At 40.4% G+C, this 26,304-nt stretch overlaps 1 protein-coding gene across 5 annotated transcripts in view; it reads left to right on the forward strand.

The window, feature by feature from the left end:
- Nucleotides 1–26,304, forward strand: part of LOC134213685 (stress-activated protein kinase JNK) — a 276,561-nt gene that overhangs the window by 35,357 nt on the left and 214,900 nt on the right. For 2 of the 5 annotated variants that reach the window (XM_062692958.1, XM_062692960.1), the window contains exon 1: nt 5,566–6,713. The exons of the other annotated variants lie outside the window; for them this stretch is intronic. The gene's annotated coding sequence lies outside the window, so the exon portion shown is untranslated. Of the gene's footprint in view, nt 1–5,565; nt 6,714–26,304 lie in introns of those variants that run through there. 5 annotated transcript variants of the gene reach the window in all.

Genomic DNA, 26,304 nt, shown 5'->3' on the forward strand with positions numbered 1-26,304 from the left:
GTCCGTGGTGGAGCGTTCGCCCATAAAACCCGCCTGGTACTGCCCCACGAACTCCCTTGCAGTTGGTGCTAGTCGACGGCATAAAATTTGGGAGAGTACCTTGTAGGCGGCGTTCAGCAATGTGATTGCGCGGTAGTTGCTACAATCCAGCTTATCGCCCTTTTTGTAGATGGGACACACGACACCTTCCATCCACTCCTGCGGCAAAACTTCCTCCTCCCAAATCTTGGTAATGACCCAGTGCAGCGCTCTAGCCAGTGCCTCACCACCGTATTTAAATAGCTCTCCTGGTAGTTGGTCAACCCCAGGGGCTTTGTTGTTCTTCAGCCGGCCAATCTCCTCCTGGATTTCCTGGAGATCCGGAGCCGGTAGAATTATGTCCTGCGCGCGTTCTCCCAGGTCCATCACCATACCGCCATCTTCGTCTGCCACATCGCCATTCAGGTGTTCTTCGTAGTGCTGCCGCCACCTTTGGATCACCTCACGCTCGTTCGTAAGAAGGTTCCCGTTTATGTCCTTACACATATCGGGCTGTGGCACGTGGCCCTTACGTGAACGGTTTAACTTCTCATAGAACTTTCGTGTGTTATTAGCGCGGTACAGTTGCTCCGTTTCTTCACGGTCTCGATCTTCCTGCTGGCGCTTTTTCCTCCGGAAAATCGAGTTTTGTCTGTTCCGCACCTGTTTATATCGTGCCTCGTTCGCCCTCGTGCGGTGTTGCAGCAATCTCGCCCATGCTGCATTCTTCTCTTCCACTAACTGCTCACATTCGCCGTCATACCAGTCGTTTCTCTGATCCAGGGGCACCGTGCCAAGTGCAGCGGTTGCGGTGCTACCAATGGCGGATCGAATATCTCTCCAGCCATCTTCAAGAGATGCTGTGCCTAGCTGCTCTTCCGTTGGAAGTGCCACTTCCAGCTGCTGCGCGTATTCTTGGGCTAGTCTACCGTCTTGTAGCCGCCCAATGTTAAGCCGCGGCGTCCGACTTCGACGCGTGTTGTACACCGTCGAGAGTTTTGAGCGCAGGCATACTGCAACGAGGTAGTGGTCGGATTCAATATTCGCACTGCGGTAAGTGCGGACGTTCGTGATGTCGGAGAAGAATTTACCGTCGATTAGAACGTGGTCGATTTGGTTTTCCGTTTCTTGGTTAGGTGATCTCCATGTGGCCTTGTGGATATTTTTGCGGGGAAAGAAGGTGCTTCGGACTACCATTCCGCGGGAGGCTGCGAAGTTTATGCATCGTTGGCCGTTGTCATTCGATACGGTGTGCAGACTATCCGGTCCGATGACTGTCTATACATTTCATCTATGCCTACCTGAGCGTTCATGTCGCCGATGACGATTTTAACGTCCCGCAGTGGGCATCCATCGTATGTCTGCTCCAGCTGTGCGTAGAACGCTTCTTTCTCGTCGTCGGGTCTCCCTTCGTGTGGGCAGTGCACGTTGATGATGCTATAGTTGAAGAAACGGCCTTTAATCCTCAGCTTGCACATCCTTGCGTTGATTGGCTGCCACCCAATCACGCGTTGGCGCATCTTACCCAGCACTATGAAGCCGGTTCCCAGCTCGTTGGTGGTGCCACAGCTTTGGTAGAAGGTAGCCGCTCGATGCCCGCTTTTCCACACTTTCTGTCCTGTCCAGCAAATCTCCTGCAGCGCCACGACGTCGAAGTTGCGGGATGTAATTCATCGTAGATCATCCTGTCGCAACCTGCGAAACCTAGCGATTTGCAATTCCATGTTCCAAGCTTCCAATCGTGATCCTGTATTCGTCGCCCAGGTCTTTGCCGATTATATCGAGTCGCATTATCTCTTATATTGTTCGTAATGATTGGTTTTCTAGGCGGCTTATTGGGCCTGCGCAAACCTCCTGTCTCGTCGGAGGGCCGTCGTGTCAGGGCTGTTTAGCGTCCCACCTAACACCAGGACTTGGGCTTGTGCGCTTTGAGCGGCACACGGTCGCTTTGGTGGAGCCTACTTGCGGATACATGCAGCTTTTTATAGAGGTTTAACAGGGCCCACTGTCAAACCCCACCACATCCTAGGCAAGCCCCACAACTCGCAGATGGCCTGGGGAGGGATCGTCAAGCCCTTGGACATAGTCCCTGCTGCCCTGCTGCCCGGAAATCAAAAGTTAGGGCTTGGAATTAGCTTTCCAACCCTAGCAGCACACATGTTCTGCATAGGTTACTGCAACTTATATATGACCAGATTTAGTCACAATCAAGTTGCTGCAACCATTTTTGTTTGTTTTTTGTTACTCGGGAACCTCAATGTGCACAGATTGAGAATTCATAACATAGGATCTATAACGGCGTCGACCACGTTCTTACGGCCATCTGGGATGGAATGTTGGGGTAACATCCGTTGTTACTAGGATCCGAAATCACCTCTGCATCTCCACAGATGCCACAGGAAGGATTTTGTAAGTGGAACTAGGATTTTGTAGGTGCTCAGTAGAAGTTATAGTAAAAGTTGGAAAATGTTATTATTAAATTAAATTCAAGTAAATTTTGTCAATGAAAGGTCCCACGGTTGGATCTGAGAATCGCTCCTCCCCTTACCAAGTACTCCTGGCCTTTGTACTATTGACGAGTGAAGAACTTATAAACTCTAAAAATTCACGTTTAAAAACCCAGTCAACACAAAATCGAATATGATACATAAGATGCCAAAGTGGAGGCGATATAAGTACATATTGTTTCGCTTGATAATTGCGTAGATGGGCGGACGAATAATGAGTTTTATTCATTGATAAAATAATGTATCTCGATATGAAACGCCATATACTTTATTCACAATAAAATTTAGATCTGTGAATGTACAAAAAGGCAAATGCAATTATTTGATGAAGCCTATAGTTTACTAGGCTATTAGGAATGCAAGAACCTATTTATTTTTCAAACCAGGAACCATTTTTTACCATTCAGTACATTATTGTAGTAACGTAGAAAACGACATTTCAATTTGCTTTTTTATTTCAGGCGTAGTTTCAAATTGAAATATGTTTCTAATCAGTAAAACCATTATTTATAAATTAAATCGCGGATTTGGTTTTGCATGTCGCGGATTTCATGGAACGGAACGCCGATCCGGTCTAGGATGTTTTAGGGTTGGAAACATTCTCGACTCTTTGGGCATAGTATATACATTGCATTTGCCACACAAGATGCATACTCTTGCAATGGTTATCATAGGAAAGCTGTTAATTCATAACTGAGGAAATGCTTGAAGAATACTAAGTTGAAAAGCAGTTCAAGTTTGAATATAGAGCCATTGAAGAAGAAGAAGCAGAAGAAGATCAGCAAGATTTACACAGCCGAACTCTCAGCAACCATAGTTTTGCCAAAAAGTTACTTTTCGTTATTGAAACTCAGCTAATAATTTAATGAGAATCACTTAACAAACGTCAATTTTGCCGGACTATCAGATTTTTAGTTTGTTGAGTTGACGGCTGTGCGGATTTTCCCGAGCTGTGTATATTATTCGCCAAAATAAATCTGTTTTCGTTTTGGCCACAATTGTCAGTTAAATGTGTTTTATTTATGCTAAAAACCCGGAAATCAGTAACTATTCATCAGCAACTATTCATGATCGTGGCGTAGTCATGAGGAAAGAGCCAACATTTTTTGAAGAAAGTTTTCGTTCATTAAAAAAAATTCGGATGCGCCGCTGAATATACTTTATAGTAATTGTCTTATTTGGTCGCGGTTCTGCCAAACCTCACCAAGCGGCTTTTTAACTGACTTGTGATATTTTGTTCGTTAAAGAAAAACGAATTTCTTATCAATTATTATGTACATTTGTTGAAGTATTTCCTCAGTTATGGGATATCCAATACGATTTGAGATCAATTAAATTTGTTAAACGAAAGCTTAAGCAGAAAAACCAGTAATTTGGAATGCTAACAAATGCAAAGATTCTGCATCATTGTATTTTTTTCCGCCAGAATCATAGTTGAATAAAATTTATAACCAGTTATGATAGATAAACATTAAAATTGCTCCATCAAACGCAATTCGGAAAACCTCCCTACTCCTCCTGACAATTTTTCTGGCTACGCCAATGGACATCTTCATATTTTTAATTACCTCGCGTTCTAAATCGCACGTGCTCTTACTTACTTCTTAGTTCCAGGAAGATTTCGGTTCATGACATAAATTCTTTCGCACCCTTAAAACTTGAATTTAATTAAATGCAGCAGTCAATCGTCTATAGTCGTCACTTGTCGTGCGGTAAGATGTGTGGCTATAAAGCAAGACCATGCTGAACCTGGCTGGGTTCGATTCCCGGTCCAGTGTAGGAAATTTTCCGGTTGGAAATTTTCTCGACTTCCCTAGGCATAAAAGTGTTAGCCTCATGGTATACAAATGCAAAAATGGTAAAGCAGTTGATAACTGTGGATGTGGTTAGAGAACACAAAGCTGTGAGACGGCATTGTCCCATTGGGGTATACCCCGACATTAGGCATAACGGACGTTAGGCATAATGGACGTTAGTCATAAAATGACCCAAAGAACAGTCCATGACATAAAGAAGGCAAAATTATGACAAACGTCCATTATGCCTAACGTACATTATGTCTAACGTCCGTTATGCCTAACGTCATTATGCCTAACGAAGTTATGCCTAACATCCTTATGCCTAACATCGCGGACCCGTCCCAATGCCAATAAGAAGAAGTATCATAATTTAGATAGGACTTATTGATAAGGTCGATGAACATAAATTAATAAATAACCAAAATTATAAAATTATAAAATTATAAAATTTTAAGTATTTCATCTTCTGGCTTATTGATTACTTAATTTGCTACCAATCATATTTTAGGTTTTTTTTTATAATTTCCCGGTTTCATAGAACTTCTGTATAATCTATATGCAAATCTAAAAAATGTAAATGCTTCTCGTTCATTCTTTGTTTAATGTTGCAACATTTGTAGAAAAATCTCACTTCCGCTGAGAGCCGATACGAGTATTACGGCCTCAACTGTGCCGTATTCAGTGTGTTGTTAGTTTTGGCAACACATATTTCCACACCATTTCATATGTAGCTACGTAAAACCACTCCACAGCACGGCCGCTATCCTTCTGTTCTGTTGTCATCCGATATCCAACGGGGAAGCACCCTTCCGTCATCCTGTTTGGCACACTTCTGAATCCTGTCTTTCCCCCTTGTTCAAATGAAAAGCGAAAAAACGTGAACACTGACTGACCATACGGTGAACCGGGAGCAGTGTTCTGACTTCGGCGCAGGTGCGCATGCTCCTCATTTACTTCGGTCCCGTGCTTGGGTATGTGTGCCATGGCCGCTCCGAGGTATATCCTTGTTGGCAATTCGAAACACGCGGAATACGTGAATCCTCGCTCATTCTCTCGGCAGCTCCGAGCAAACGTGCGGATTGGGCTAGTGTGCCATACAGAACTTGGAACTCCGACAGTTCCGACAACACGTCGTCGCCATCGTTGGGAAAGTGCTGCTTGGTTCGACCATCCAACGAAAAGCCCATTCAGTCGAGGAGTAGATTTGGAACGATTTGGGCCGCTACATCGTTTGCGGATCCCCAAACCAAAGTCCTCTGGCCTGTACCCATTTACCAACCAGAAGTGTGAGTTGTGTGTTTGGTAGTTTTGTAGCTGGGTTCGCGTTGTGTTGTAGAGTGTTGGGCTCTGTATCCCTTTTTGGTGATTTATGCGAAACATTACGACAGGCTGCGAGCTGTTTTTATTACTTGGTTGCGGACAATGTGCGAGTGCTAAGCCGGTCTCCATTGGCACCTATAGCGGATTTGCTTTAAATTGAAGTTAGCGGTGGTGAACGTAAAAGGCTTAGAGTCCTATGAACGAAGAATTGTTGCGAGGAAACATAAAAGTTTCAAAGCTGGTTGAAGTGGGGAGAATTTTGTGAAATAGGCAGAGTCCTTCTGAAGTGATGTAACTCTTGACACGCGTGTGTATTTTTCTTATGCTGCTCTTTGCATCTTGTTCTCTCCAACATCCAACTGGAACTCGAGTGGCAATCAGTGTGAGTTTTATGTAATCGTTAGCAAAGCTGACATGCTGCGGCAGTGATACAACTAGAAGTGTGATTGAAGCATATTGCAGCGAAGTGATGACCCACTGAAAACGTCCTCCCGGAATCGCTATCTGAAGGGACCGATCTTAGAGAAATAAAACCGTGTCACTTATTGAAGGCGTTCGAGTTCAAAGAGCAAAGAAAATCAATGCTTTGAGTGCCAGTGAAGAGAAACGTGCTTAACAGTCCATTTTCCAGTTCTATGTTCATGCCAATCAGGAAAATTTTCGTTTCAAATCAGTGTACCACCCTACCTTGAAGCCGGTGCCATATATTTTTTTGTGCAAAAAGTGGAACCATTTACCAAAGGAAGAAATCAGCGGAGGAGAAGAAAAAACGTGAAAGGTTCTATACGAAGCCAATGTTTGCTAGTCATTAACGATTCACGTGAGAGAGAAAAAAAAGCAAAAGGTGTAGCAGCGATATTAAAAAATAAAAACCAAAAAGTAACCCTCGCCATTTCAGACAGGAAGGTAAAGTTGCACCGGAGGAAGAGAACACCTTGCCAGCACAATCAGTAAAACGATTAGCCCAACCGGAAGTTTATTATTCCCGCTGTTTGCCCCACTGTTGGTGAAAAATACGGCTGTCTATTGTTAGGACGACGACGCCTTTTTTTGCTTCAGGACAAAACCGGTAAGGAAGTTACTAATCAGACAGAGATTCTCAATTATGTTTATCCGAAAAGGAGAATGCAGTTATTATAAATTATGTTAATATATTATAGACCTACTCTTTATGCAAACTCAAACCTATACAGGTCTGGGTTTGAGAAATGAAATTTCACAGTAATTTCTGTATTAATTAAATTATGAAAGGCTATTTAATTTCATTCCAAAAACGAACATATATGAGAACGCATAACAGCTTTTTTATTGTACATAATTCGACACACTTTGTGCATGTATATCCAATGTATATGTTTTTATCTTTGTATAGCCACTTTGCCATGACCATACTATTTTCATGGACTTAAACGATCTTAGTATAACAAGCTTAAATCGACGGGAAAGTTCATCATATTATTTATTATTGGCTTTTGTTCAAAATCGGCTACTACACTGTTTATTGTTTAATTGTCGGTTGCATTGTATAATGTATAATGATTTAAATCAATCACAGAAATAAAAATCAGAAGAAAACAACAATTGTTGAAAAATAAAAGTCCAAAAACTAATTTTATTTGCTAATTATCTAATACATGCATTCATCTCTTAGACTAGGTGTTCCGTGTTTTCTTAACACTATCATCCTTATTTGCTATGTTACATTTTTAGTTATTATTAATACATTTCAATTGCCTCTGGCAGTTAGAATATTTCTTCTGGTTGAATTGAACCATGTAGGAATTACAATGTTTTCTACTTAAACTAAACTTAACCTAATTTATACTAAGGGTACAAGGAGCTAATCGTTGCAATAGAAGATTGCAACGATTTTTGTCTAAAATTGGAAATTATTTTGTTGGACATTTGTTGCAATGTCTCAATATTAGAAATTCTATGAAGTTCTTTGGTACTATACCACGGAGGCAACTTCAGAATCATTTTCAGAATTTTATTTTGAATCCTCTGAAGTGCCTTCTTTCTGGTATTGCAGCAACTAGTCCAAATTGGCACAGTATACAACATGGCAGGTCTGAAAATTTGTTTGTAAATCAAAAGTTTGTTCTTAAGACAAAGTTTTGATTTTCTGTTTATAAGTGGATATAGATACTTAATATATTTGTTACATTTGGCTTGAAGGCCTTCAATGTGATTTTTAAAAGTTAATTTTTGATCTAGCAGAAGTCCTAAATATTTAGCTTCGCTAGACCAATTAATTGGAACCCCATTCATAGTGACAATATGTCTGCTAGAAGGTTTCAAATAAGAAGCTCTCGGCTTATGTGGGAAAATTATAAGCTGAGTTTTGGAAGCATTCGGGGAAATTTTCCATTTTTGCAAGTAAGTGGAGAAAATATCCAAACTTTTTTGCAATCTACTACAAATGACACGAAGGCTACGCCCTTTGGCTGAGAGACCTGTGTCATCTGCAAACAAAGATTTTTGACACCCTGGTGGTAAATCAGGTAAGTCAGAAGTAAAAATGTTATACAAAATGGGCCCCAGTATGCTGCCTTGGGGAACACCAGCTCTTACAGGTGATCTATCAGATTTAGAATTCTGATAGTTTACCTGCAGTGAGCGATCTGATAAATAATTTTGGATCAGTTTAATGATGTACAGAGGAAAATTAAAACTAAAATTCATCAATTTTACAATCAAACATTCATGCCAAACACTGTCAAATGCTTTCTCTATATCAAGAAGAGCAACTCCAGTCGAATATCCTTCAGATTTGTTGAGCCGAATTAAATTCGTAACTCTTAATAACTGATGAGTGGTTGAATGCCCAAGGCGAAAACCAAATTGCTCATCAGCAAAAATAGAATTGTCATTAATATGAACCATCATTCTATTCAAAATAATCTTTTCAAACAGTTTGCTTATTGAAGAAAGCAAACTGATTGGGCGATAACTAGAAGCCTCAGCTGGATTTTTGTCCGGCTTCAAAATTGGAACAACTTTGGCGTTTTTCCATTTATCTGGGAAGTATGCCAATTGAAAACATTTGTTAAATAAATTAATCAAAAAGGATAAAGAGCTCTCAGGAAGTTTTTTGATAAGTATGTAGAAAATACCATCATCACCCGGGGCTTTCATATTTTTAAATTTTCTAGTAATAGATCTCACTTCATCCAAATTAGTTCCCAACGAAGGGTCAAAAACATTATCTTGGTTGAGAATGTCTTCGAAGCTTCGTGTAACCTGATCCTCAATTGGACTAGTGAGACCTAGACTAAAATTATGGGCACTCTCGAACTGCTGAGCAAGTTTTTGAGCCTTTTCGCCATTTGTTAATAAAATTTTATTTCCCTCTTTAAGCGCTGGAATTGGCTTTTGAGGTTTTTTAAGAATTTTCGTTAATTTCCAAAAGGGTTTCGAACTGGGATCCAACTTCGATACATTATTCTCAAAGTTGGTATTTCTCAGAATAGCGAAACGTTTTCTAATTTCATTTTGCAAATCTCGCCAAATAACGTTCAAAGCGGGATCGCGAGTTCTTTGGTATTGCCTTCGCCTCACATTTTTAAGACGGATCAGTAGCTGAAGATCGTCGTCAATAATAATGGAGTTGAAATTAAATTTCACATTTAGGAATTGCAATGCCTCTGGCTTCGACAATTAAATTTGTCAAAGATAAGAGCGCATTGTCAATATCACTTTTGGTATCCAAAGGAATATTAACATCAAAATTCCTATCGATATATGTTTTATATAAAACCCAATCAGCTCTATGATAATTAAAAGTAGAGCTGATTGGATTGTAAATGGCTTCTTGTGAGATTTCAAATGTCACAGGAAGGTGATCAGAGTCAAAGTCAGCATGAGTTACCAATTGGCCACACAGCTGACTTGAATCCGTTAAAACTAAATCAATTGTAGAAGGATTTCGACTGGAAGAAAAAACCAGTAGGGCCATTGGGATATTGAATAGTATAGTATCCCGCAGAACAATCTTCAAATAAAATTTTGCCGTTGGAATTGCTTTGAGCATTATTCCATGAACGGTGTTTGGCATTGAAGTCACCAATTACGAAGAATTTTGATTTGTTGCGAGTCAGAATTTGAAGATCAGCTTTCAACAACTTCTTTTGCTGCCCATTGCATTGAAAAGGCAAATAGGCTGCAATGAAGGAAAATTGACCAAAATTTGTTTCAACAGAAACTCCCAAGGTTTCAAAAACTTTGGTTTCAAACGAAGAAAATAATTTATGTTTGATACGTCTATTAATGACGATGGCGACCCCACCACAGGCGCTGTCAAGACGATCATTTCTGTAGATAAAATAGTTTGGATCTCTTTTAATGGAGAGTCCTGGTTTTAAATACGTTTCAGTTATAATGGCAATATGCACATTATGAACTGAAAGGAAGTTGAATAATTCATCTTCCTTACCCTTTAGAGAGCGGGCATTCCAATTTAGAACTTTCACACAATTATTTGGATCCATTGAAACGGAGTCCGATAACAATTTTTTGTGTGTACTTTATACCAACCTGAACAGCTTCTGGTATGGTATTTGCTTTGAACATTGCATCAATCATGTGATGCAATTACTCAGTCAAAAAATCAAAATCGGAAGCAGTCATGCTACCTGAATCGGCAACATGACCATTATTTTCCGTTTGGACATGGGTATAAACCTTATTTTGAGAAGAGAAATTTTGTCTACCAGCAGCGATGTTTGCATACGTAGGTACATTGGAAAAATTGGAATTTACTGAAGTGCTTGCTACCCGTTGACGAGCGGCAAAATTTGTTTGTGAATTGTGGTGGGTATGAATTGCTCGACCGGTAACTGGTTTCGAAATTTGAGCGTTTGAAAATTTCTACCCGTCGAATCTGGGATCCGATTGAATTTCCTGTCATCAATTTTGCACGGGAATTCAAAACTTTTTGCGTGAAGGGCATTCCCAGAAATTGGATTTATGATTGCTCCCACAATTTGCACATTTAAATTTATTGGAATCTTCTCTCACAGGACATGCGTCCTTGGCGTGAGAGGTTCCACCACAAATCATGCATTTAGCATCCATGTGACAATGTTTGGTTCCATGACCCCACTTACGGTACTGGGTGGGGTTTTGGAAATTTCCCCCAGGCCTGCGGAAATGTTCCCATGTAACACGGACATGAGACATAATACAGGCCTTTTCCAAACTTTTCATATTATTTAGTTCACTTTTGTTAAAATGAACTAAATAAAATTCTTGAGAAATGCCCCTCTGGGAAGTACCAGAGTGTGATTTCTTTTTCATCTTAATTACTTGGACTGGTGAAAATCCAAGTAATTGAGAAATTTCAATTTTTATCTCATCCAGTGATTTGTCATCACTGGGGAGACCTTTCAAGACGACTTTGAACAATCGCTCAGTTTTGTCGTCGTATGTGAAGGATTTATGGCACTTCTCAGTTAAATACTGAAGAAGACGTTTGCGATCGTCAAAGGATCCCGGCAAAACGCGGCAGTCACCCTTCCTAGCAATCTGAAATGAAACCTTGATCCCCTGAAGGTTACTCAAAATCTCATTCCGGAAGCCAGAAAACTCGGCAACAGATACCACAATTGGCGGAATCCTTTGCTTTTTCGCATGAATCGAATCACCTGAGCTAGATTCGATTTGCTCAATATCATCATTAATAAAATCGAACTGATTGTTCAGTTCGATAGGAGAAAAATTATTTCCGATATTAGAGTTATTTCCGACATTAGGAATATCTGAATTCTCGAGCTTCCTTCTATTTTTTCCGCGCTTTGGCAGGACGGTCTTGAAACCTTGTTTCTTAGAAGGAAGTGGAGAATTCAAAGACTCCCCCTTCCTCTTGTTTTTATTTAATACTCATTGCTGAGCGTGGAGACGTGACCTTCTAAGAGGTTTTTTCCCAGAACGGTGTCCCTGCAGGATTACCACCGCTTGTCGGAATTTTACTTCCGCAAACGGGTCCAACGTAAAACGAAGGCACGGGTCCTTGCAAAGATCGTAACGGGATCAGTGGGTACAAATAGCGCTAAGAAGCACCGTTGAAATTAAAATAGCTTCGGGTAGTATTAAAAACTTCCTTCCGCAAAGAGAGAAAGAACCGCATAGCACGAAAGCACGATGCGGTCTGATCAGCTTCTGAAATGATTTATTATTATTGAGTCTTATTAAGATAATAAATTCATCACTATCTGAAATAAATTTTTGACAATCTACTAACTGATCAAGTCCAAATTAATTACTTAATGATCGACAAAAACTTTATTGAAACTTTCAAATTTCTTCATATTTTCATAAATCGAGTTACAGTTGGGTAGTGAGCTATGTAAAAACTCAAGGGGCAAGTAACTCTAAACTTTGCGATCATATTACTCATTGTCTCGCAATAGTATTTCGTGATATTTCTAGTATGCATGATTTTAGTCAAACAAAGAAACGGTTGCTAGTTCGGTTGTTATGGCGTTTGTCAGTTAGTTGATGAAACACAGCGCTCCCCCGTATTGGAAACACCTGATCTCTACCTTCTACAGATTATAGAAAACTTTCAAATTGCATTTTATAATCTAATGCCATTAAACCAAAACATGGACGCTAAAGATTTCTCAAAAAGAATTACTATTTCAGTGTTTTTTTAGGAATTTAAGGGCCGATGTCCACGTAGCGTTTTTTCAAGCTGCGTGCACGCCGCGTTCACGCAAGGTACCCAGCATCAAATGGAGTAATGCACACGTAAACGTGTGCATGACTACATTTGATGCTGGGTACCTTGCGTGGACGCTATGTGCACGCAGCTTGAAAAAACGCTACGTGGGCAACGGCCCTAAAAGAGACTGAAATCATGTGTTGCTAAAAACTGGGTGGACTGTATCGACTGGGTGGCGTTGTGTTTCATGCTTACCCAACCAGGGCTTTTCGATCAATTTACCGTAGATAAAGTAGTTTTTCTCTAGTATTTGTTAGTATTTCTGGATACAGTCGAAAGTTTAGAGTTAGTTGCCTCTTGTAAAAACTCTTATTATTCTTTGTGGAGGCCGGATGCTTTGTGTTAGTAACGAAACGCTTGTATCTAGAATGATCTACTTCTTCTTGATCGTTGGTATACATCCTCCATTATATCATTGCACCGTAGCAGAGTGGGACATCATGATTTTTTTTCAAATCGATTTTTTTTTCGTAACCATTAGTGATGACTGCAAAAGCTGGCATTGGCAGAATGCTCGCATCCCGTTCAAAATTTGTATGGTTATAAGAGCATTTCTCACGCTCAGTATCATAAGGTCGTAACTGCATTGATCGTTTTCTTTTTATTGATATTCTATGACACAGCCGAAAGCCATTTGGCTGTAAAACACATTAGGCCAATAGACAAAACAAATAGGCATCATAGTACAAACTGTAATTTTCACACTCCCGTATATCCAAGGTGGAAGAAAGAGACAGCAAAGCATGCGATGCTGCTCTTTCTTATCCGCGTCGTTCAGTAAAGCTTGACTTCCAACGCTAGGTTCGCCATTGTTTCAAAAACAGGGTTGGACCAGGGTTCTTATATCAGGGTTCACTCACTTCGACAGTAGATGGGAGAGACTAGCGCGGGGGTGAAAAATTCATTTTCAGTGCAAAACATAAATAAACTCGGTGGCTGCCCCATATAAAAATCCAAGATGGCTGAATCATGAAATTGGCATACTGCTACACTTGTTTGTATTCACCTTGGGTTGGACCAAGATGAATACAGTAGTAGGTGCTCCAACCTGTCAAGTTTGTAGAAGAGAAGACGGCGGGGGTGAAAAATTCATTTTCAGTGCAAAACGAAAACAAACCGGCTGGCTCTCCCATACTAAAATCCAAGATGGCTGAATCGTGAATTTGGCAGATTGGAACACCTAGTGGTGTATTCATCTTGGGTTGGACCAAGATGAATACAAACAGTTGTAGCAGTATGCCAATTTCATGATTCAGCCATCTTGGATTTTTATATGGGGCAGCCACCGAGTTTGTTTATGTTTTGCACTGAAAATGATTTTTTCACCCCCGCGCTAGTCTCTCCCATCTACTGTCGAAGTGACTGAACCCTGATATAAGAACCCTGGGTTGGACCACATTCCACGGCACAGACCTATATGTTATGTGCCAATAGTCTACTTCTTCGTCAATGAAAAATCTACATTTCAACAGGAACTTGGAACCGTACGCGAAATAGAAATCGTTCAAAGGTGTTTTAACCAAGATGAATACACCACTAGGTGTTCCAATCTGCCAAATTCACGATTCAGCCATCTTGGATTTTAGTATGGGAGAGCCAGCCGGTTTGTTTATGTTTTGCACCGAAAATGAATTTTTCACCCCCGCCTTCTTCTCGTCCATAAACTGAGCACATTGAAACACCTAGCTGTGTATTCATCTTGGTTTTAACAGCAGGTAGTTTCAGTGCCACTTCCAGTATTCGTAAAACCGGTGGTTGAGTTCTATTTGCCCGATAAATTCTCGACTTTCTCCTCAGCCCGAACGGTCGCTGGCTGAAATTCGATTCCAACAATACTGTGGACGATTTTGACAACTTACAAAATCCTTTACCAATCTTACTAACACAAATCTGCGTAATCGCCCAAAAGAAGTGAAGTGAACAACCGAAGTAGGCAAACTAAACGAAAGTGGTTCCCTTCACCTTCCAGTGATTGCTAAAAAAAAATAAACTGAAACGTAACTAGGGTAAACGTAACTAGGTGTCCAACCCGAAATTGTATGAGCGAGCATCGAATAGGGGAAACCGCCAAATGTTGAACGGCTAACTTCTTCAGCTATTGCTGAACGCACGTGCATTACTTTAGAGTTCGGACAGTTCAACAATAGACGAAGAAATTAGCCAATCAACATTTGGCAGTTTCCCCTACTCGATGCATGCTCATACAATTTCGGGTTGGACAGCTATGGTTTAGGTTTTACCACAGACAAACAGACATAACACTTATGAAATTATCATCGTTCACTGATTTACTGGTTAATTTAAATAATCATTAGTTGGCCAATCGGTTACAAGTGGCGCGCGCATCGGATTTGCTCGAGTTTGACGTTTTCCCACTAACGCCATCTGGTTCGTGATTTGCCCAACTAAGTGAAAACAACAGATGTCGTTAGTGTTTGTACGACGATGAATTTGATGAGTAAATGTTCAATGTGTTATGTCTGTTTGTCTGTGGTTTTACTGAATGGAATTTCCTAGAACATGGCCATGTCAAAAACTAAACTAACTTGCGCAGGATTTTTCTTCGTCGACTTGATCCTCGATACCGGCGCGATGTTGTCGAACTTCTTCTAGCGACGGCCGCGAAGAGTTGGTTTCCGCCGGTGCGATGGCGTTGATGATCTCTTCTTGGCGATAACGGCGCAATGATGAATCGCCGATCTGCAGAATAGCGCACAGCACGATGCGCCCGTGCCGAAAAAGTATGACCGAAATAAAGGTGAACTGCTAAAGGTTGCGACACTGTAGTTTTTTTTCAGTACTCATTTTTTTTCAGTACTTTGAATTCAAGAAATATGCAAGCGTTGATTGTAGCTGAAAGAATATGAATATGAAAAAAAACAGAAGACTTATCGCAATCACTACCTTTATAAAAAGATCTCTACTAAAATTTTAAACTCACTGCTTACTGCTTCGCGGATGCGAAATGAATGAGATTCAAATAGTTCTTCCTCAAGACACATGCCTCAACAATAAACTCATTCTTTCCTAATTCGCCAATTCAAATTTCAAATGGCGCCAAGGGATTACTCCGCTGGTCTATTTGCTGGTCTGATTCAAATTCAAAGAAGACCGCAGAATTTTCCTTGAAAATGAAATCATTTTTTTAATGGGGAATCGGCCCAAAAGCCTTTTGGCTACAAGGTCAAAAGTTATTTGGGCGAATATATCAATTGATCGAATGAACTATTAGGCCAAAACTCATTTGGCCAAAGGTTATTTGGTCGAAAATGTTTTTGTATACTTTATAAGGTGGCCGAAAATATCATTTGGCCGAAATGGACATACGGCCGAAATTTATGCTCGTTTGTTTACGTTTTGCACTGAAAATGTATGCCCCCCCCCCCCTCGCCGCGATGGTTATTCCCATCTACTGACGAAGTCGGATAACCTGTATACATAAAAAAAACTTGGTAGGCCTAATGTGAACCACAACATAAAGTCACATCATCAGCAATCAAAGCAATCGGGGAATGTGTCGTCCATCACATTCAGTGAACAAACAGTGCGATAAGGTGTTCCAAGTGGCTCCCGCTTGCCAACAGGCAGAATAAACTCCACAGTGTACAAGGTGGAGGCGATATAGGGGCATGCCTCCATTTGACTGCATGCAAAATGTACGTATATGGCCTCCACTTTGTACACTTATTCGCTATGATATACGATCTTGTATTTGCTGGGTTGGTAACAGGGATCTAATGGATGGAAGAAGGAATTTGCTCTCCAACCTCAATATTTATAGTCCGAGGACTCTAGTATTTTATTTATTTATTTTGGGGAACGGTTCGACACTTCATCCCATAGCTCCACCCCTTCAAAGACAAAGCAATGAAAGGAATGGAAAACGGAACAGTTCCCCTACTTGTCTTCGAACTAATCGTACAGACAGATACTACTAACTAATTATACTACTTTTGAACATACACTTGATCATATTATATAATCAAAATAAGCATACACTTCGTTATGACGTCGACAATAAATATCAAGCGGGTTATTTTGTCCAAAAACGGTAAGGTCTGTTGGAAGACGCAGGAAATCTGTATGTCGGGTTGATCTCACAGGAACATTGATGTTGACATTACTCAGCAGCGTCGGACAGTCAATGGTGTGGGACAGAATATCGAACACGAACAACCGTTGAGGACGGATTCTCCTGCTACCCAGAGATGCCAAGTGAATTAATCCACAGCGATGCTCATATTGGGGGAGGCGGACAGGGTCATTCCACGGTAGTTGAAGAAGCAAGCGCAAATCGAATGAAAATTCGTTCGATCCGATTACTCTGCACTACATGATATGAAGCGCACACGAGGACAACGTATTCCAGTGTACTACGGACCAGGACACAGTAGAGAGTTTTCAAGCAGTACGTGCAACATCTTTCAAAGTTCTGCTTGTTCCTAATAAATTACATTGTAGATCCTGCCAATACACCAAGTCTCATTAAATCCACTTTCCAGTTGCAGAAATTCACAATGTTTCATTTCCGTTCCACTGATGTCGCAATCTGTCTCTCAAATGACTTCTTGGGATGATTGGGTTCAATATGTGGCATATCAGAAACAAAATAGATTAGTTGCACAAACAATAACATTTAGTTACATTGCTGTTACCACAATGTTTCTGATTGCAGTTGAGCAGCAATTTTATTTTCATCAGTCCCGCATGTGTCCTAAAAGACACAATAAAATTACATATAACATAATTACATATAAATTTGGTGCACTTGTAGGCAGAATCTCTAAATAGAATTGGTGGTGTGATGGTTATAGTGAAAGGTTGCAAATCTCAAGGTTCATGGTTCGATTCCCAGGCCGAAGCGAGCCTTTTCCTTCAATTCAAATTCTAACTGTTACCTGGTCTAACTAGTGGAAAGATACAAAGTAGGAGGAATGGAGGAATGGTTCTGCGATTGAACCCACTACCTCCTGCGTACGAGATAGGCTGGTACCAAGAAGACCACCAAACCCGTTAGCGGCTGAACTATTATTATGCCGAAAATACTATTTGGCTACACTGCCATAATCTGTAAAAGTGACGTATACGCCATTTTCAAAAAATGCTTTCAGCAAGTAATACTCATCGAGCTCTTTAACAGAAAAATGAAAAGCGTGTATATTGAAATTTGGCATTTACATCACTTTTCCAGATTACGGCAGTTTGGAAGAAAGTGTTCAAACAAGTTAAAATTGTTGGCCATATGACCCGTATTCCCGGCCAAATGGCCTTTTCTGTCAAACGACCAGTTCGGCCAAAACCCAATTTCGGTCAAACGATCATGTTGGCCAAATGGCCTGCCGACTTTTCGGCAAAATAACCAGTTCGGCCATATGCCCCTTTCGGCTATATGTCACTTCCGGTCAAATGAAATTTTCGGCCAAACCATTGTCGACCTAATAACCGTTTCGGTTATTGGACGTTCTATTCGGTCAAATAGAATTAGACGATTTTCGGCTTAACGTGTTATTCGGGAAAATGGAAATTAACCGAACAAACTATTGGGCCGAAATTTAACTCGCCAATAATGTCATTTGATTCATTTGTCGTTCGGTCAAAAAAGTCGTTTGGACGAAAATGCCGTTCGGCATAAATGAATTGGCCGATATTGGCATACGACCGAAAATGTCGTTCGGTCGAACTGGTGCTTTGGTCGAAAAAATGTTTGGCTGATTGAGTCAAAAATGCCGTTTGGCCGAAATGATCATTAGGCAGGAGAAGGTCATTTGGCTGAATATTTTATTTGGTCGTTCGGCTGATCATTTTGTAGAAAGTTTGGGTAGTGTGTAACTTGCTACTGCGCCAGGAAACCACCCGTTACGCGTCACTGCACTCGGCGGACGGTACGCCTTGCTCGGGTCACTGTTGAACTCTGACTGAGGGAGAGCGATGCTTGGCTGCTTGCTCATCATCAACACCAAGACAGTATATAATATAGAGTGGTATACAACAGGGCTGTCTCGCCCCACACATCCCCCTTTCTCTCCGGATTTTTTTTGTTAGTATCCTGCACTTATAGCTTGGCTTTGGTTTTCTCTTCTGTTACAAATCTATTAAAGTAAAAACCACTATAAAGATTTATTTGCCGAACGCAATACATATCGAATATATTGAACTTCGTGGCCAAGGAAAGTCGAAATCCATTTTCAGGGGGCTTGTTGGCCTTGTCACTTCTTCTGCCTATTGAGCAGGAGATCAAGGGTTCGATCGCTGGCTCTTTCTCATTTCACATTAGAAAACTTCGCTAGAGTTGCGTACAAGCTGCCTGTTACTTCTCATTCTCATTCTCTCCTAATTGTCATTTATATATTCCCCTATCATAGATTTCATCACTTAACACAGTGAATGCAGATGATATATCTAACTGATCCAGGGACGAATGTGGAGATGCAGAGGTATACTCGGATTCTAGTAATAACGAGAATTGAACTAATAATACTTCACCTGTCATAAGACGAGTTTATACAATTCCATTGAATTTCACCACTTAATTGTATCTTGACAGATACGTATTTCGACCTCAAAAGTAAGGCCGTCTTCAGTGTCTCGTACTTGACTCGACTTTGAGGTCGAAATACGTATCTGTCAAGATACAATTAAGTGGTGGAATTCAATGGGATTGTATAAACTCGTCTTATGACAGGTGAAAACATTCCACTTAAAAGCTCAAAATAATTTTCTTATAATAATACTTCCTTTCCTTGATGGCCGTGAGGACGTGGCCGGCGCCGTTATTGAAATTCAGAAATTTGAACATTGGGAATAGTAGCTAAATTTCAAGCTCCATTCAATAGGTTCCCTGTGCAATTTCAAGTGCTAGTCAATCACGGAGTAGCAACTACGAATTGTACTGCTCATGCTTAGGCCTAAAGAAAGTCTAAAGCCATTTCATCTCTACTTGGCGGTCCTCCAAACACGCCATTGCATTATTCAAAACACGCAAACTATTTCGTCTTAACTTGGCGGTCCTCCAAACTCGCCATTGCGGTCCTCAAAACACGCAAACTATTTCGTCTTAACTTGGCGGTCCAAACTCGCCATTGCGGTCCTCAAAACACGCAAAAATTTTGTCTCTACTTGGCGGTCCTCCAAACTCGCCATTGCGGTCCTCAAAACACGCAAAGAATTTCGAACCTACTCTGTACCACTCACCAACACGCCACCGCGTCACTCCCAACTCGCAGCACCGCTTCTGTAAACACTGCAAAAGGTAAACAATCTTCTTGTCTCAAGAATTTACAATTTTCTTTGAGATTGCGCAGTGGGTGATTTCCATGACACAGTATTATTATAAAGCATATAAGTAAACATTATATTGATGAATTTACGACCGTTGTTTGTGATTTTTTGGGTTTTATGGCGTTATATCGGTCCACGGGTTACTAATAAAACAACCGTTTTAGTCAAAGCCGACGTTTCGAATGTTTATTCATTCATCCTCAGGGCAAACTACAAAATTCCACATATTTAGTCACTTACTAAGTTGAACAGTACAAACATTTTTACTTACACTGAACAGTTATTTTTAGGTCAAGTAGGGTTGAAACATTAATTGAACGGCTAACAACATTACACTGTAATTACATTAGAATTCGGATTATAGTGACTTAATTCGTTTTACATTTAATTGGTACAACTTAAAAACGGAGCACAAACTTACACAGCTTTCACCTGCGCACATAGATAACAGTTTGAAGATGGAGGTACAAAACAGAAAAAGAGATGCCAAAAACATTAGAATGGGACAGATGAGAAGTGAGCAGCGAAATGATGCATCGAGCGAGACGATGCTTTGCTGTCTTTATCCGACGCCGATTGAGTGCAGAAAACCTGTATACACTGCATTTAAATTACTTGTATCGGTCCTGAAATTAACCGTTGTGTTGTCACTGAAAATGTGACCCATTTCGAGTATTTGAAGTGCAGGTAGTCGATTGTCTTGTTCTAGAATTCTGGTTTTAGACAAATCGAATTGGTGATCATTCTCAATGGCATGTACCATCAATGCCGTCTTTTTGAATTCATCTTCTCTCTCAATCGCTCCGTCTGGGTTAGAAGATTTCAACTGAGCTAAGCGATTGATGAGAGAGCGATGACCAGAGAGACGATTTTTAAGTTGTTGCGTAGTTAAGCCAATGTACGAACAATCACAGTCAGCGCACGGGATGCGATAAATCACATTCCGTCTTTCTAAAAGTGACGTTTTGTCCTTCCGCTTTAGAAAACAACAGCCTATTGTTTTTGACACATTTGAAGCCCAGTGAAATATTAGGAAAATTTTGTTTTATAATTTTAGCGAGAGCCGGTGTGAGTTTCTCCACATGATGGAGTGATCGGTAAATTTTAGGTTCGGGAGAAATGTTGCTGTTATTGTTTTCAATTATTGCGTTTTTATTGATAAATCTGTTAATTAACCGATTTATCAATGAACTGGGATAGTTGTTTATGAGCAAATATTCTCGAACCAAATCCTTCTTCTCAGTTTCCGATCTGCACGTCGATAGTTGAAAAACTCTCCCGATAAAGCCGGTGGCCGTGTTTAATTTTTGTGTAAGTGGATGAAACGGGGGCCCTCCTTAGCCGTGCGGTAAGACGCGCGGCTACAAAGCAAGACCATGCTGAGGGTGGCTGGGTTCGATTCCCGATGCCGGTCTAGGCAATTTTTCGGATTGGAAATTGTCTCGACTTCCCTGGGCATAAAAGTATCATCGTGCTAGCCTCATGATATACGAATGCAAAAATGGTAACCTGGCTTAGAAACCTCGCAGTTAATAACTGTGGAAGTGCTTAATGAACACTAAGCTGCGAGGCGGCTCTGTCCCAGTGTGGGGATGTTATGCCAATGAGAAGAGAAGAAGAAGTGGATGAAACGAGAAGTAATTCAAAATTCGTCCCGAAGCAATTGGTTTTTTATACCAATCAGTGACGATCATTTGTTGCTCTGTGCGTATCAACAGCATGTCGAGATACGGGAGCTGGTTGTTGTTTTCAATTTCACACGTGAATTGAATGTGTGAGTTGAACCCGTTTAGAGCGTTTCTCACATACTCAATCTTTTCTCTCGGTAGAGCGGTGATCAAATCGTCGACATACTTTTTCAGAAACGGAATCGGAATACCGATCATACCAAGCACGTGATCTAGTAACGTTTCCATCACTAGATCCACAAGTGCAGGCGACAAGGGGTTACCCATTGCCGTTCCACTTTTTTTGCGGTAGAACACTCCACGGTGAACGAAATAACTGGAGGAGAGATTGAAGCTTATTAGCTCAACAAACATTTCTACATTTTTAATGGATGTATTTTTCTCAATCATTGTTTTTTAAGTTGTACCAATTCAATGTAAAACGAATTAAGTCACTATAATCCGAATTCTAATGTAATTACAGTGTAATGTTGTTAGCCGTCCAATTAATGTTTCAACCCTACTTGACCTAAAAATAACTGTTCAGTGTAAGTAAAAATGTTTGTACTGTTCAACTTAGTAAGTGACTAAATATGTGGAATTTTGTAGTTTGCCCTGAGGATGAATGAATAAACATTCGAAACGTCGGCTTTGACTAAAACGGTTGTTTTATTAGTAACCCGTGGACCGATATAACGCCATAAAACCCAAAAAAAAAAAAAAGTAAACATTATTGCGCTTCATACTAACAAAAAATAGCAGAAAAACCTGCCACTGTCGCCAAATGTGTAACTTGCTACTGCGCCAGGAAATCACTCGTTACGCGTCACTACACTCGGCGGACGGTACGCCTTGCTCGGGTCACTGTTGAACTCTGACTGAGGGAGAGCGATGCTTGGCTGCTTGCTCATCATCAACACCAAGACAGTATATAATATAGAGTGGTATACAACAGGGCTGTCTCGCCCCACACAGGTAGTTTGGCCGAAAATGTCATTTCTGGATATAATACGTTATGCCCATAATGATATTTTTGGCCAAATGTTCCTTTCTGCTATACGACCAATGCCAGGGCAAAAGCCTTTTGTGGCCAAATAACTGGTCAGTGGTCAGGCCGTATGACATTGTCGATCAAATCGTTTTTGACCTAATAACCGTTTCTGTCAAATGTTCAATCGACCAAATGGAATACGGCTAGATGACTTTCGCTTAATGTGTTTTTATATCAAATAGCATTTGACAATAATCGCCGCCGAATGAATTTAGGCTAAACGACCCTTCCCCTTCTTGAAAGAATTTTTATCGTGGATTTCCCGAAGAATGACTAATGAATATGACTAGATACAAACAAACAAAACAATTTATACATAAATCACAAAGATCAGATAACTATCTTAGTTCGGAGTGTTTTATTCCCGTGATACGGTGCTATTGTGCTTATAATGGAGATAAAAATTAGCCATTTTAACATTTATCAGGAATTACTACTTAGCGCTAGCAACGATTTGTTTATGCGGTTGATTGTGCTATCACTAGAAAAAAAATTTTCGTTGTCAAACATTTTCTTCCGTAAAAAATAAAATATATATTTCTGTTTGTCACATAGAACTTTAGAATTTAGAACAGATTTCGAGTTGAGAGTCGGTTATAAGCAAATTGCTAGTCTTGCAAAAGCTCCAATGAAAAAGGGGTTGTACATTCAAAGAGAATTAAAAAAATCTCTCAATGTTACTCGCTGTTTACTTTCACGATATGTAGCGTGTCGTGAGAGTAACTACATTGGGGTCGCTTTTTACACAGATGGTTTTCACCAATTTCTAGGCCCACCTTATTTTACAATTCGGGGCTGCTATTCCATTTCGCTGTTGTATTTGTTTTTCATTAGCTTGTGTTCATATCTTGTGATTGTATTGTGATAATAATTTGCCTTGCAGTAATGGTGCCCTCCTTTTAAATGCCATAACTTTTGAGTTCAAATCAGTTATGAGTAAAAGCAAAAAAAGTGAACTTCAATTCGTCGAGCCGAGTTGAATGGTATGGGTCTTCAGGACTCCTATGAAAAGTTCATTTTTGGAGTGATCCTTGCAATATTAATAAACCTGTAATTTGTTTCGCATTTACACATATATAAAATTAAGACTTACTATGTCAAACATTGCATTGCTGTGAAAAAACATGAAAAAACCACCGGTGTAATAATTTATACAGAATAGAAACATTGAATAGTGTTTTGGAGGTCAAACCATATTGGTGTTGTTTAGGTAGCTGACGCGTCATGTAAATACCAGTCGATACAAATGGTTCAAATCTCAGCAGCTCACTTTGAATGCAGCGATTTGAGACTGTTAACCCAGGTTGCGATTTGAGACAATAATTCTAAAGTTGCGAAATCTTAAAATATAATCAGAAATCATTCATTTGTCATCATTTAACTAATCCAAAAATTTGGAACGGGTTTCGTGAGGATCACAAACTTTCACGTTTATGGAATTTGATGACTCGATCGTTTGGTTGGATAATGCCCTCAACGAAGCTGTTTAGGTGTGCAATGACAAAGAGTGAGAGAAGGCATAATTCCATAAACAAGCTGAATGTATAAATCTATCCCGATGGAGCTAGTGAAAGAGTATAATTACTTCACGAGAAAGATGCTTAAATTCCAAATTGCATTGGCATACGGCCAAATGGAGACGCATGGTATTACAATGCTTCCAAGGAATTAATCGAAAGCGATTCGATTATTGTCTCCCTATAGGTACTTCTCGAAAACGTTTTCAGTATTTCTTCATTGCCAAAACTTCATAAGGCATTAACATAACACTATGCCTCATAATAGCCTAACGGCGTATTTAACTTAAGGGTCAGTTCAATCACATGACCTTTCCATACTAATTGATTTAGGACCAATTTCTTCACCTCCGCTTAACTCTTAAGCGATGCTTACCCATACCCTTAAACTTGGTTTAAGCACTAAGCGGAGGTGAAGAAATCGGCCCTTAGCGACCTATTTTGTGGAAAAGTTCTATTCAGCCAATAATATGCGCCTATTCAGTGTGATGACATGTTCTTTCAAGTAATATATTCTGCCTAATTCCACGTGGCATAAGAATTTTTTTTTGGCATTTGTGGTTAAAAAAATATCTGAAGCTCATTGAATTGTTTCATAAATGGAAATAATGGCTTAAGAGATGTGTTACGACTTCTATATAGGATTTTTTCCTAGCACCAAATAAAATGCAAATATTATTCTGGAAACATTTCCTTCTCAGTAGTTTGAATTAATTATGCTATAAGTACACTTTATCTACAACTAATTAGTTGAAAAGCAGGCAAAGTTCCAGTTGTAGAGCCATAGAAAAAGAAGAATAACTTACAATATAATTAATTTTCATCAAATTTACAAAAAAAAAACTGTGACTTGTACATGTGGCATCGAAAAACAAACTTCCACCCCAATCAACACCCAATTCATAAGCAATCCCAGCGGAATTGTACTAAAAACCTTGACTTCACGGCTGATTTCCGAAGCTACAGATTTATGTTCCAGAAGAGCTTGCCTAAAATCAAAACACTGCTTAACCACTCGGGCTTTGCACGATTTCTTTTGTGCCGATTCACTCAGCTGTTTCGAATGGCAAACGAAACCCCTCCCCCAACCCCAATTGGATAGGCATTGAAATGGCAGTACACGCCGACATGAATCCCTACCCCATCCGAAGCCCCGAAGAAAGCGAAGCTGAAAACGGGGCCAATGAAAAATTTTCCTCCCAAAGAAGAAGGTCGTTCGTTCATGAATACCCACTTCTGCCCGCCTGAGGCGCCCGGCCCGCCACATTTTGCCCCGCACTGCCAGCGCGCCCTTCAATCGTCCTTAATTTCCTCAACCAAACGTGATCATCGGCACCATCGACAAACCAATCTCAACTCCTTTCATCAAAAGCATCCCGAGCGGTGCTGTTCGTTCGCCCATTGAATGGTTCCAAATGAAGCATACCAAATGAGAAGGGGATAGGGGGGATAAAGAAAAAAAAGCTGAAAATCAGTAAGTATCTGCAGAATTTTACATCGCTTCTGGCTCGGTCTATCTCGGGGATCTCTACATCACAGAACTTCCCTTCAAGCCCCATTCCTACATGCTGCTCACTATGTATGTTGTGTGTGAGGAAAAATCAGCTCGAGACGGGATGCCTCCAGCAGCGCGCAGTGCTTTTCCTTGATGCGGTAGTTGCTGGAAATGATGCTCCACACAGAGCGATGTTGATGAGCGAGCGAAACAAAAGTGCAAAAAGGGGCCCATATGGTGCGGCGTGCGAGTGTGAGTGACGAAGAGCGACCGGCTGCTAAAAATAGACTGCGAAAGGTTGTCTGCTGAACATGTCACTTGCATACCGGCACTTTCCACTATTGGACCGATATGACACACTGTGGGGGAACGCAGCGGAAAACATGACTAGAATTTAAGAATTATCCTATGTTTATGGAGTGGCTTACTGATTTTACATCCTCGTGCATGGTCGGAATTAACAAGAAGATATTGCAGATTATGGTTCTACATGAACCTTAAGATAGAAGGAAGGCTCGCAGTTCTCCATCACTGACCATTTTAAAAACAAGTGAGTGAACCGAAATTTAAGATGACTGCTCATTTGCTAATATCATTTCCGCCTCAACGTGGCCTTCCCAGCATTTTCTTTTGTCCACGAATTTCAGTTACTATCGCTCCCTGGTAACACCAACGATAAAGGTATGCGGATTTAATTGGGTAGCCACCGATACATACCACAGGCACACCCATCCGGTGATTGTTCGAATTTCCAACAATCTTGTATAAGAACCTACCAAAACCTGTATAAGAACTGGGCAGCTAGATTCTTATACAAATACTATATAAGACCTTACAGTTTTGCAAGCTTTTCATAAAGTATTTGTTTATGCGCTTACATTTTTTGTATGAGAATCTTAACAATTTCGCAATTTCGGTAGGTTCTTAT

Source organism: Armigeres subalbatus, chromosome 2 (genome assembly GCF_024139115.2).
Source record: "Armigeres subalbatus isolate Guangzhou_Male chromosome 2, GZ_Asu_2, whole genome shotgun sequence".
NCBI lineage: Eukaryota > Metazoa > Arthropoda > Insecta > Diptera > Culicidae > Armigeres > Armigeres subalbatus.